The 12,447-nt window shown below is 49.9% G+C and overlaps 1 long non-coding RNA gene across 1 annotated transcript; it reads left to right on the top strand.

Annotated features, from left to right (window-relative positions):
- Positions 1 to 3,525: 3,525 nt before the first annotated feature.
- LOC116969516 lies at positions 3,526 to 6,936 on the top strand. Its single transcript, XR_004410808.1, has 3 exons — positions 3,526 to 3,628; positions 4,297 to 4,299; positions 6,921 to 6,936. It is a non-coding gene; the product is annotated as an uncharacterized LOC116969516 (long non-coding RNA).
- Positions 6,937 to 12,447: the final 5,511 nt, after the last annotated feature.

The raw sequence follows: 12,447 nt of genomic DNA, 5'->3' as shown, positions 1-12,447 counted from the left end.
GTTTCGGGAGGGTGAGGGTGGTTTCGGGGGGTGAGGGTGGTTTCGGGCGGTGAGGTGGAGTAGGGAAGGGTGAGGGTGGTTTGGGCGGGTATGGGTGGGTCCGTTGTGAGGGTGGTTTGGGCGGGTATGGGTGGGTTTCCAGGTGGGTGAGGGTGGTTTCGGGCGGGTGAGGGTGGTTTCGGGCGGGTGAGGGTGGTTTCGAGTTGGGTAGGGTGGATTCGGGCGGGTGTGAGTAAAAAAATTCACAAACCAAACGTAAGTAAAATTTATTTATATAGATGTTTAAATCAACTTGCGTTGAAACCAAAGTGCTTTACATAAAGAAATAATTCAGTTTTCTGTACATCCCATAGAAAAATAAAAAATAAGAAAAAATGACAACACGTTATAGAATTCAACATGAACGTCCCCTCACAACAGAATCAACGTTTTCCACTTTGGGAAAGGCATCAAAAAGTTAAGTCCTCGTCCTCTGTGAATCACCCGAGGTCAGGGCCTGATTTTGTGGCCTCCGCAGCCAGTCCGATGTTTTCAGGATTCTTGCCGGGAAGCTGGAACTCCGGGCGTCTGGTGAACACTCCTCAGCGGCTTGAAAAATGTATGGAGCAGGCCGCTCCCTCCCTGGAGACCGCGGTACCCGAAGTCGACAGGCCGCGCTGGCTGGAGCTCCGACTCTTGTGATCTCGGCAACAGATCCCAGACTCCGCTGCTTTGTTTTAAAATCCAGCGCCGCCCACCCGCGGCTGGACGCTCCGCAGGACCGCAGCTCCTCGGATGTTGGAGTCGGCAGCCACAGCACACCAGAGCTTACCGCACGGCGACCCGGTAAGGCATCGCCCGCTCCATGATGGTGTCCCAGCGTTGTGCCGCCGCCGAAGCTGTTGTCCCAGCCGGTCCCGACAGGAAACTCCGCTCCAGTCCGATGGTAGGCGTGGGTTTTGAATTACATTTTACTCAGATGCAAGCCAAGAAATGAATGAATGAAAACTTATTGTCATTCAGATATACCACCTAGACACAGTGCACCTTGAACGAAATTTCGTTGCATTTGACTCTCCAAATCAGGTAAATAGTAAAAGTAAAAGTGCTAGGTGCGTCCATAAAAATGCCTCATGAGCATGGATCTGTAAAATAAATATATATAAACAGTTTTTAAAAAGTGTCGATATTTAAAAGTTCTAGCCTCGGTTTTGTTGATTGTTCAGTAATCTTATGGCCTGAGGGATGAAGCTGTTGCAGAACCTGGTTGTCCCGCTCTTCATCATGCGGTACCTCCTCCCAGAGTTAAGCAGTATAAACAGTCCAAATTGTGGGTGTGTGGGGGCTCTGGTAATGCCCTTAGCTCTAATCAGACAGCGCTTGTACCCCATGTCCATGATGGAAGGAAGAGAAGTCCCAATGATTTTTTCCGCTGTCCTCACCACTCTCTGAAGGCACTTCCAGTCCGCAGCTGTACAGCTGCCGCACCACGTAGAGATGCAGCTGGTCATGACCGACTCAATTGTGCTTCTGTAGAAAGTGGCGAGGATGGGAGGGTGGAGGTGTAAACTTCTCAACCTGCGGAGGAAGTACAACCGCTGCTGTGCCCGTTTTCCCATAGATGTAATCTTTGTGGACCAGTTGAAGGTGTCCGTTATATGCACCCCCAGGAACTTGATCCTTTTCACCTGCTCCACTGCTGAGTTGTTGATGCAAAGTGGAGTGTGACTGGGCTGAATTTTCCTTCTGAAATCGACGACAATCTCCTTGGTTTTGTTCACATTTAGGAGAAGGTTGTTCCTGCTGCACCAGCTCACCAGCTGTTCCACCTCCTCTCTATATGCCTGGTCGTCGTTATTGCGGATGAGGCCCACTACTGTTGTGTCATCCGCGTTTTTGATGATATGGTTAGTAGTGGACCTGGCGACACAGTCATGTGTCATCAATGTAAAGAGCAGCGGACTCAGGACACAGCCCTGAGGGGATCCGGTGCTCAGTGTGATGACCGAGGAGGTGTTCTTCCCCACCCGCACAGACTGGGGTCTTTCAGAAAGGAAATCCAGGATCCAGTTGCATAGTATGGTATTGAACCTAGGGGTGCCAGTTTGCTCACCAGATGCTGGGGGATTGTCGTGTTAAATGCTGAGCTGAAATCAACAACAGCATCCGCACGTGGGTGTTCCTCTCCTCCAGGTGTTGTAGGCTCGGGTGGACTACAGAGGAAATAGCATCCTCTGTGGAGCGGGTTCGGGCGATAAGCAAACTGGAACGGGTCAAAACTGGAGGGGAGTTTAGAGACCATGTGCTGCTTAATAAGCCTCTCAAAGCACTTCATTATTATTGGTGTGAGTGCTACGGGGCAGTAATCATTCAGGCAGGTTATTGTAGACTTTTTGGGAACTGGTATGATGGTGGCTGTCTTTGAAACATGATGGAACAATGGCCTGGTTCAGGGAGATGTTTAAAAATGTCTGTCAGAACCAGAGCCAGCTGGTCGGCACATCCCCTAAGCAGACGCCCCGGTATGTTATCCGGTCCGGCTGCCTTTCGCTGGTCAATACCCTCCAGGATTTTGCGGACTTCAGCAGTTTCAAATGACAGTGTCTGTTCTCCTGGTTGTGGCTCTAATTTCCTCACTGTAGTGGTGTTCAGTGCCTCAAACCTGCCGAAATGATTATTTAGTTCATTTAGAAAGTTCATATAGTTGTGTATAGATGTGTATAGTTGTATATATGTGTGTGTATAGACCCCCTCATAGTGTGTCTCTGTCTCCGCCCGGGACCGGCCCCCCCCCACAGTGAGTTTGTGTAGTTTATATATAGTTGTGTATGTGTATATATAGTTGTATATATGTGTATATAGACCCCCCCCCTCATAGTGTGTGTGTCCCTGCCCGGGACCGTCTCCCCCCAACAGTGAGTTTGTGTCGTTTATATATAGTTGTGTATATAGTTGTATATAGACCCCCTCACTGTGTGTGTGTGTGTCCCTGCTCGGGACTGGGACCGGCCCCCCCCCCCACAGTGAGTTTGTGTATAGTTGTGTATGTTGTATATAGTTGTATATAGGTGTACATAGTTCCCCCCGCCCGGGGCCGGGACCGTCGCCCCCCCACAGTGAGTTGTATATGTAGTTGTGTATAGACACCTTCACTGTGTGTGTGTCTGTCTCACCCCGCGTCCCCCTACCTTGCCGTCCGGGACCGGGACCATCTTGGTCGTCGTCTCCCCCCCCAACAGTGAGTTTGTGTAGTTTATATATTGTTGTGTATATGTGTATATAGACCGCCCCACACTGTGTCTCTGTCCGCCCGGGACTGGCCCCCCCGCAGTGAGTTTGTGTAGTTTATATATAGTTGTATATGTGCATATAGTTGTATATAGTTCCCCCCGCCCGGGACCGGGACCGTTGCCCCCCCACAGTGAGTTGTATATATAGTTGTGTATATGTGTGTATAGTTGTGTATAGACACCCTCACTGTGTGTGTGTCCGTCCGGGACCATCTTGATCGTCATCGCCCCCTCACAGTGAGTGTGTGTGTGTATATATATATATATATATAGTTGTATAGATCCCCCTCACTGTGAGTGGTTGTGTGTGTGTATATATATATATATATAGTTGTGTATAGATCCCCCTCACTGTGTGTGTCTCCGCCCGGGACCGGGACCATCTTCAGCGTTGTCTCCCCCCCCACAGTGAGTTTGTGTATATATATATATATAGCTGTATAGTTATATATAGTTTATATAGTTGTATATAGTTTATATATATATATCATATATAGTTTATATAGTTGTATATAGTTTATATATATATATTATATAGTTTATATAGTTGTATAGTTATATATATATTATATATATCCCCGCTGTCTGTGTGTCTCCCCTCACAGTGAATGTCCCCTATATATAGTTTATATAGTTGTATATGTTGTATATATATATATATATATATATATATATGTATATATATATATATGTGTATATATATATATGTGTATATATATATATGTGTATATATATATATATATATATATATATATACCCTCTCTGTCTGTGTGTCCCCCGCCCAGCCCCGCTACAGTGAGTGTCTGTGTCTGTGTCTGGTCCCGTCCGGAGCCGCCGCCCCCGCTTCATTGGTGCCCAGGGTGAAGAGCCGCCACCATCTTCAGTGTCGTCTCCCCACACAGTGTCTGTGTTAATGCGTGTGTGTGTGTGTGAGTGTACCGCTCTGTCTGTGTCTCCCCGCCACCTTGCCGCCCGCGGCCCCGTCATCTTCAGTGTCATCTTCCCCCCCACAGTGAGTGTGTGTGAGAGTGTACCGCTCTGTCTGTGTCTCCTTGCCGCCCAGGACCATCTTCAGTGTCGTCTCCCGCCCCACAGTGAGTTTGTGTGTGTGTGTGTTACTATATGTGTTGTCTATAGTTGTGTATATTCAATTCAATTCAATTCAATTCAACTTTAATGTCATTGCACAAATACTAAGTATGGGTACAACGAAATGCAGTTTTGCGTCAGTCCGTAGTAGCAGTGCATATAGAAATTTAAAAAAAAGAAGATACAGAATAATCAAAAATACAGAATAATTAAACAATGGGGACGGAGGGACCGGAGAAATCTATCGGCGGGACTCCGAGTTCAGCAATGTGATGGTATAATTGTAGTAGCTGTTCCTCATCCTACTGCTACGAGACCTGAGGCTCCTGTACCGCCTCCCTGATGGGAGGAGGGCAAACAGTCCATGGTTGGGGTGGGAGGGGTCTTTAATGATTTTCCCGGCCCGTCTCAGACACCGTTTTCGGTGGAGGGCATCCATGGCAGGGAGCGGGGCACCGATGATGTGCTGAGCGGTTTTCACCACCCGTTGTAGTGCCTTCCTGTCCGCAACAGTGCAGCTGCTGTACCATACCGTGAAGCAGGTGGTCAGGATGCTCTCGATGGTACAGCGGTAGAAGTTGGTCAGTATCTGGGGGGACAGGTGGGCTTTCTTGAGCCTCCTCAGGAAGTAAAGGCGCTGCTGTGCCTTTTTGATCAGCTTGGAGGTGTTGAGGGACCAGGACAAATCCTCCGAGATATGTACCCCGAGGAATTTGTAGCTGGAGACGCGCTCCACCTCAGTCCCGTTTATGTGGATGGGGGTATGACCTTCTGACCTTCCTGAAGTCGACAATAATTTCCTTCGTCTTCTTGGAGTTGAGGACGAGGTTATTGTTGGCACACCAGGTTGTCAGGTGCTGGACCTCCTCTATATATATATATATATATATATATATATATATATATTGTTGTATAGATCCCCGCTCTGTCTGTCTCCGCCCGCGGCCGGGACCATCTTCAGTGTCGTTTCCCCCCACAGTGAGTTTGTGTGTGTCTGTGTTAGTGTGTGTGTTACTTTATGTGTCTACAGTTGTATATATAGATATATATAGTTGTATAGATCCCCCCTCTGTCTCTGTGTCTCCCCCCGCTACAAGGGCCCAGGGTGAAGCCGCCGCCGCCATCTTCAGCGTCGTCTCCTCACAGTGAGTGTCCCCTATATATATTTTATATAGTTGTGTATATATATATATTTCTATCCCCCTCACTGTCTGTGTCCGCCCGGGGCCCTGCTACAAGGGCCCAGGGTGAAGAGCTGCCGTCATCATCACCGTCGTCTCCCCTCACAGTGAATGGCTGTGTATAGTCTCCCCCCCCCCCGCTCTTTGTGTGTCTCTGTCTCCCCGTCCCGCTACCTTGGTGCCCTGAACCAAGAGCTGCCGCCATCTTCAGCGTCTCCCCCTCACAGTGAGTTTCTGTCTATATATAGTTTATATAGTTGTATATATCCCCTCTCTGTCTGTGTCTCCCCCTCCCCGCCCGGCCCCACTACAGTGAGTCTCTGTGTGTATGTGTGTGTCTCCCCACCCGGCCCCACCACAGTGAGTCTCTGTGTGTATGTGTGTGTCTCTCCCCGCCCGGCCCCACTACAGTGAGTCTCTGTGTGTATGTGTGTGTCTCTCCCCGCCCGGCCCCACTACAGTGAGTCTCTGTGTGTGTGTGCGTGTGTCTCTCCCCGCCCGGCCCCACTACAGTGAGTCTGTGTGTGTGTGTGTGTGTCTCCCCACCCGGCCCCACTACAGTGAGTCTCTGTGTGTCTGTGTGTGTCTCCCCGCCCGGCCCCACTACAGTGAGTCTCTGTGTATGTGTGTGTGTGTACGTGTGTGTCTCCCCGCCCGGCCCCACTACAGTGAGTCTCTGTGTGTATGTGTGTGTGTGTCTCCCCGCCCGGCCCCACTACAGTGAGTCTCTGTGTGTATGTGTGTGTCTCTCCCCGCCCGGCCCCACTACAGTGAGTCTCTGTGTGTATGTGTGTGTGTGTGTCTCTCCCCGCCCGGCCCCACTACAGTGAGTCTGTGTGTGTGTGTGTGTGTGTGTGTCTCTCCCCGCCCGGCCCCACTACAGTGAGTCTCTGTGTGTCTGTGTGTGTGTGTGTGTCTCTCCCCGCCCGGCCCCACTACAGTGAGTCTCTGTGTGTGTGTGTGTGTGTGTGTGTCTCCCCGCCCGGCCCCACTACAGTGAGTCTCTGTGTGTGTGTGTGTGTGTGTGTGTCTCTCCCCGCCCGGCCCCACTACAGTGAGTCTCTGTGTGTGTGTATGTGTGTGTGTGTCTCCCCGCCCGGCCCCACTACAGTGAGTCTCTGTGTGTATGTGTGTGTCTCTCCCCGCCCGGCCCCACTACAGTGAGTCTCTGTGTGTATGTGTGTGTGTGTGTGTCTCTCCCCGCCCGGCCCCACTACAGTGAGTCTCTGTGTGTGTGTGTGTGTGTGTGTGTCTCCCCGCCCGGCCCCAGTACAGTGAGTCTCTGTGTATGTGTGTGTGTGTCTCTCCCCGCCCGGCCCCGCTACAGTGAGTCTCTGTGTGTATGTGTGTGTCTCTCCCCGCCCGGCCCCACTACAGTGAGTGTGTGTGTGTGTGTGTGTGTCTCTCCCCGCCCGGCCCCGCTACAGTGAGTCTCTGTGTGTATGTGTGTGTGTGTACGTGTGTACCTCTCTGTGTCTGTCTCCCCCCGCGGCCCGGACCCCGTCCCGTGACCTTGGTGCCAATTGGCAGGCCGGGGGTGAAGCCGCCATCTTCAGCGTCTCCCCTCACAAAGAATTTCTGTCTGTGTGTCTGTATAGTTATACATAGAAACATAGACAATAGGTGCAGGAGTAGAGGCCATTCGGCCCTTCGAGCCTGCACCATTCGCCATTCAATATGATCATGGCTGATCATCCAACTCGGTATCCTGTATCTGCCTTCTCTCCATACCCCCTGATCCCTTTAGCCACATCTAACTCCCTCTTAAATATAGCCAATGAACTGTGTGGCCTCAACTACCTTCTGTGGCAGAGAATTCCACAGATTCACCACTCTCCGTGTGAAAAAAGTTTTCCTCATCTCGGTCCAAAAAGATTTCCCCTTTATCCTTAAACTGTGACCCCTTGTTCTAGACTTCCCCAACATCGGGAACAATCTTCCTGCATCTAGCCTATCCAACCCCTTAAATTTTTTGTAAGTTTCTATAAGATCCCCCCTCAATCTTCTAAATTTTAGCGAGTACAAGCCGAGTCTATCCAGTCTTTCTTCATATGAAAGTCCTGCCATCCCAGGAATCAGTCTGGTGAACCTTCTCTGTACTCCCTTCTATGGCAAGAATGTCTTTCCTCAGATTAGGAGACCAAAACTGTACGCAATACTCCAGGTGTGGTCTCACCAAGACCCTGTACAACTGCAGTAGAACCTCCCTGCTCCTATACTCAAATCCTTTTGCTATGAATGCTAACATACCATTCACTTTCTTCACCGCCTGCTGCACCTGCATGCCTACTTTTAATGTTCAAAAGGGAACTGCAGATGCTGGAATATCGAAGGTACACAAAATTGCTGGAGGAACTCAGCGGGTGCAGCAGCATCTATGGAGCGAAGGAAATAGGCGACGTTTCGGGCCGAAACCCTTCTTCAGACTGATAGGGGGTGGGGAAAGAAAGAAGGACAAAGGGAGGAGGAGGAGGAGCCCGAGGGCGGGCGGATGGGAGGAGACAGCTAGAGGGTGAAGGAAGGGGAGGGGGGGAGGGGACAGCACGGGCTAGCCAAATTGGGAGAATTCAATGTTGATGCCAAGGGGACGCAAGGACCCCAGACGGAATATGAGGTGCTGTTCCTCCAATTTCCGCTGTTGCTCACTCTGGCAATGGAGGAGACCCAGGACAGAGAGGTCGGATTGGGAATGGGAGGGGGAGTTGAAGTGCTGAGCCACCGGGAGGTCAGGTAGGTTATTGCGGACTGAGCGGAGGTGTTCGGCGAAACGGTCGCCCAACCTACGCTTGGTCTCACCGATGTAAATCAGCTGACATCTAGAGCAGCGGATGCAGTAGATGAGGTTGGAGGAGATACAGGTGAACCTTTGTCGCACCTGGAACGACTGCTTGGGACCTTGAATGGAGTCGAGGGGGGAGGTGAAGGGACAGGTGTTGCATTTCTTGCGGTTGCAACGGAAAGTGCCCGGGGAGGGGGTGGTGCGGGAGGGAAGGGAAGAATTGACGAGGGAGTTGCGGAGGGAGCGGTCTTTGCGGAAGGCAGACATGGGGGGAGATGGGAAGATGTGGCGAGTGGTGGGGTCACGTTGGAGGTGGCGGAAATGGCGGAGGATTATGTGTTGTATTTGCCGGCTGGTGGGGTGAAAGGTGAGGACCAGAGGGACTCTGCCCTTGTTGCGTGTGCGGGGATGGGGAGAGAGAGCAGTGTTACGGGGTATGGATGAGACCCTGGTGTGAGCCTCATCTATGGTGGCGGAGGGGAATCCCCGTTCCCTGAAGAACGAGGACATTTCCGATGCCCTGGTATGAAATGTCTCATCCTGGGAACAGATGCGGCGTAGGCGGCGGAATTGGGAGTAGGGGATGGAGTCCTTACAGGGTTCCCCCCCCCCCCAAATATTTCAAAACTAAACTGGCTTCTCACTCATAGATTCAGCTTCAGCACCAGCCCCTGCTGAACGTTCCATCGTGTGATGTCACAATGCCCAATGCTCACAGATGTCCAATCGGAATGGATTCATTTACATATGCCTATGCAGGAGCCCAAGCCCATGGTGAACGTTCCATCGTGTGATGTCACAATGCTCAATGCTCAAAGACATCGTTGCCATAGAGGTTCACCAGGCTGATTCCAGGAATGTCAGAACTTTCATATGAAGAAAGACTGGATAGACTCGCCTTGTACTCACTAGATTTTAGAAGATTGAGGGGGTATCTTATAGAAACGTTTAAAATTCTTAAGGGGTTGGACAGGCTAGATGCAGGAAGATTGTTCCCTCTCCCTCTCTGTCTCTGTGCCTCTCTCTCTCCCCCACCGGTCCCGGCCCCGCTACCTTGGTGCCACCGGGTGGTGAAGGTGAAGCCGCTGCCGCCCGGGGCCGGGGCCGGGACCGTGGATGACGCGTTCCACCCGCCCCGTCCATGTCCGCCATCTTGGCGCCGCATCGACTCGGCTCAACTCGGGTGTTTCCGGCGCTCGGTCGCTCACTCGTTGGAGACGGGCGGACGGATCATCCAATGGGGAGGGGGGAGGGTCTGTGGGCTGTTCCGACCGCGCTCATTGGAGGAGGATGGGAGACTGAGGGATGGAAGGGCCAATGGGCGCGGGAGTTGGTGACTGTCCCGCCTCTAGACGTTGCTGATTGGATGGAGATTGGTGATGGGCAGCTGGATCATCCAATGGGCGCGGGAGTTGGTGACTGTCCCGCCTCTAGACGTGGCTGATTGGATGGAGATGGGTGATGGGCAGCTAGATCATCCAATGGAGGAGTTTAACTGGGATTTAAACTGGAGGCGGTGGAGCCGGGGAGGAGTTAAGCCAGAAAGGGTTATTGGGAAGAAAGAGCTACTTTAAATGTAGTTGCATCTGGTTGTGTAACTATAGTTGGGTGGAGATTATTCCATGCTTTAATTGTGTGTGCGGGGAGAAGAACGAATTGCTGTACCAACACATCTGTCTTTGTGGCTGGGATCACAAATTGGATCGAATGCCCTCGTCTGCTCCTAATTGGTTTGGGGTTGGTGTAGGTCTTGCGATCTATGTCTAGCTGACCATTTAACATTTTGTAAAAACAGGTAAAACGGTGAGCTTCACGTCTGTCTTGGAGAGGGTTCCACCCCAGAGAATTCAGAAGTTTGGTGACACTCGTTTTTCTCTCATAGGTGTTAGTAACAAATCGAGCGGCCTGTCTTTGGACACGTTCGATGGATGAAATGTTTTTATTTGTGTATGGGTCCCAAGCTGCAACTGCGTAGTCCAGTTGAGGTCTAACGAGGGTGAAATATAGCTTCTCCTTGACAGAAGCTGAACAATGATGAAAGTTGCGCCTCAGGAAGTTTAGGACACCTGTTGCTTTCACCGTTGCATGATGAGTCTGACCATTCCAATGTGGATCATTCTGCAATTTGATGCCAAGATACTTGGTTTGTTTGGATTCGTTGCTGGATGTGGGGGTGAGGGCGGGCATTGCTGGATGTGGGGGTGGTGGTGTTGTTGGTGGGTCTATAGTCCGTGATGGCCTGGAGCTCATCAGCGCCTCTACTTCCTGAGAAGATTACGGACAGTCGGGTTGTCAAGGAAGACTCTCTCTAACTTCTACAGGTGCACAGTAGAGAGCATGCTGACCGGTTGCATCGTGGCTTGGTTCGGCAACTTGAGCGCCCTGGAGAGGAAAAGACTACAAAAAGTAGTAAACACTGCCCAGTCCATCATCGGCTCTGACCTTCCTTCCATCGAGGGAATTTATCGCAGTTGCTGCCTCACAAAGGCTGGCAGTATCATCAAACACTATGGGCAGAAAACGCTGGTGGGTGTTGTGTACAGGCCACCTAACAGTAGTAGTGAAGTTGGAGATGGTATCAAACAGGAAATTAGAAATGCGTGCGACAAAGGCAAAACCGTTATAATGGGTGACTTCAATCTACATATAGATTGGGTGAATCAAATTGGCAGGGGTGCTGAGGAAGAGGATTTCTTGGAATGTATGCGGGATAGTTATCTAAATCAGCATGTAGAGGAACCAACGAGAGAGCAGGCTATTTTAGACTGGGCATTGAGTAATGAGGAAGGGTTAGTTAGCAGTCTTGTTGTACGTGCCCCCTTGGGCAAGAGTGACCATAATATGGTTGAGTTCTTCATTAGGATGGAGAGTGACATTGTTAATTCAGAAACAATGGTTCTGAACTTAAAGAAAGGTAACTTTGAGGGTATGAGACGTGAATTGGTCAAGATTGACTGGCAATTAATTCTAAAAGGGTTGACGGTGGATATGCAATGGAAGACATTTAAAGACTGCATGGATGAACTACAAAAATTGTTCATCCCAGTTTGGCAAAAGAATAAATCAGGGAAGGTAGTGCATCCGTGGATAACAAGGGAAATCAGGGATAGTATCAAAGCGAAGGATGATGCGTACAAATTAGCCAGAAAAAGCAGCATACCGGAGGACTGGGAGAAATTCAGAGACCAGCAGAGGAGGACAAAGGGCTTAATTAGGAAAGGAAAAATAGATTATGAAAGAAAACTGACAGGGAACATAAAAACTGACTGCAAAAGTTTTTATAGATATGTGAAAAGAAAGATTAGTTAAAACAAATGTAGGTCCCTTGCAGTCAGAAACAGGTGAGTTGATCATGGGGAACAAGGATATGGCGGACCAATTGAATAACTACTTTGGTTCCGTCTTCACTAAGGAAGACATAAATAATCTGCCGGAAATAGCAGGGGACCGCGAGTTGGAGGAATTGAGTGAAATCCAGGTTAGCCGGGAAGTGGTGTTGGGTAAATTGAATGGATTAAAGGCCGATAAATCCCCAGGGCCAGATAGGCTGCATCCCAGAGTACTTAAGGAAGTAGCTCCAGAAATAGTGGATGCATTAGTAATAATCTTTCAAAACTCTTTAGATTCTGGAGTAGTTCCTGAGGATTGGCGGGTAGCAAACGTAACCCCACTTTTTAAGAAGGGAGGGAGAGAGAAAACGGGGAATTACAGACCAGTTAGTCTAACATCGGTAGTGGGGAAACTGCTAGAGTCAGTTATTAAAGATGGGATAGCAGCACATTTGGAAAGTGGTGAAATCATTGGACAAAGTCAGCATGGATTTACAAAAGGTAAATCATGTCTGACGAATCTTATAGAATTTTTCGAGGATGTAACTAGTAGCGTGGATAGGGGAGAACCAGTGGATGTGGTCCCACATAAGAGATTAGTATACAAACTTAAAGCACACGGCATTGGGGGTTCAGTATTGATGTGGATAGAGAACTGGCTGGCAAACAGAAAGCAAAGAGTAGGAGTAAAAGGGTCCTTTTCACAATGGCAGGCAGTGACTAGTGGGGTACCGCAAGGCTCAGTGCTGGGACCCCAGCTATTTACAATATATATTAATGATCTGGATGAGGGAATTGAA

This window comes from Amblyraja radiata, unplaced genomic scaffold (genome assembly GCF_010909765.2).
Source record: "Amblyraja radiata isolate CabotCenter1 unplaced genomic scaffold, sAmbRad1.1.pri S68, whole genome shotgun sequence".
Classification (NCBI taxonomy): Eukaryota; Metazoa; Chordata; class Chondrichthyes; order Rajiformes; family Rajidae; genus Amblyraja; species Amblyraja radiata.
This window is presented reverse-complemented; position numbering and strand designations above follow the sequence as displayed.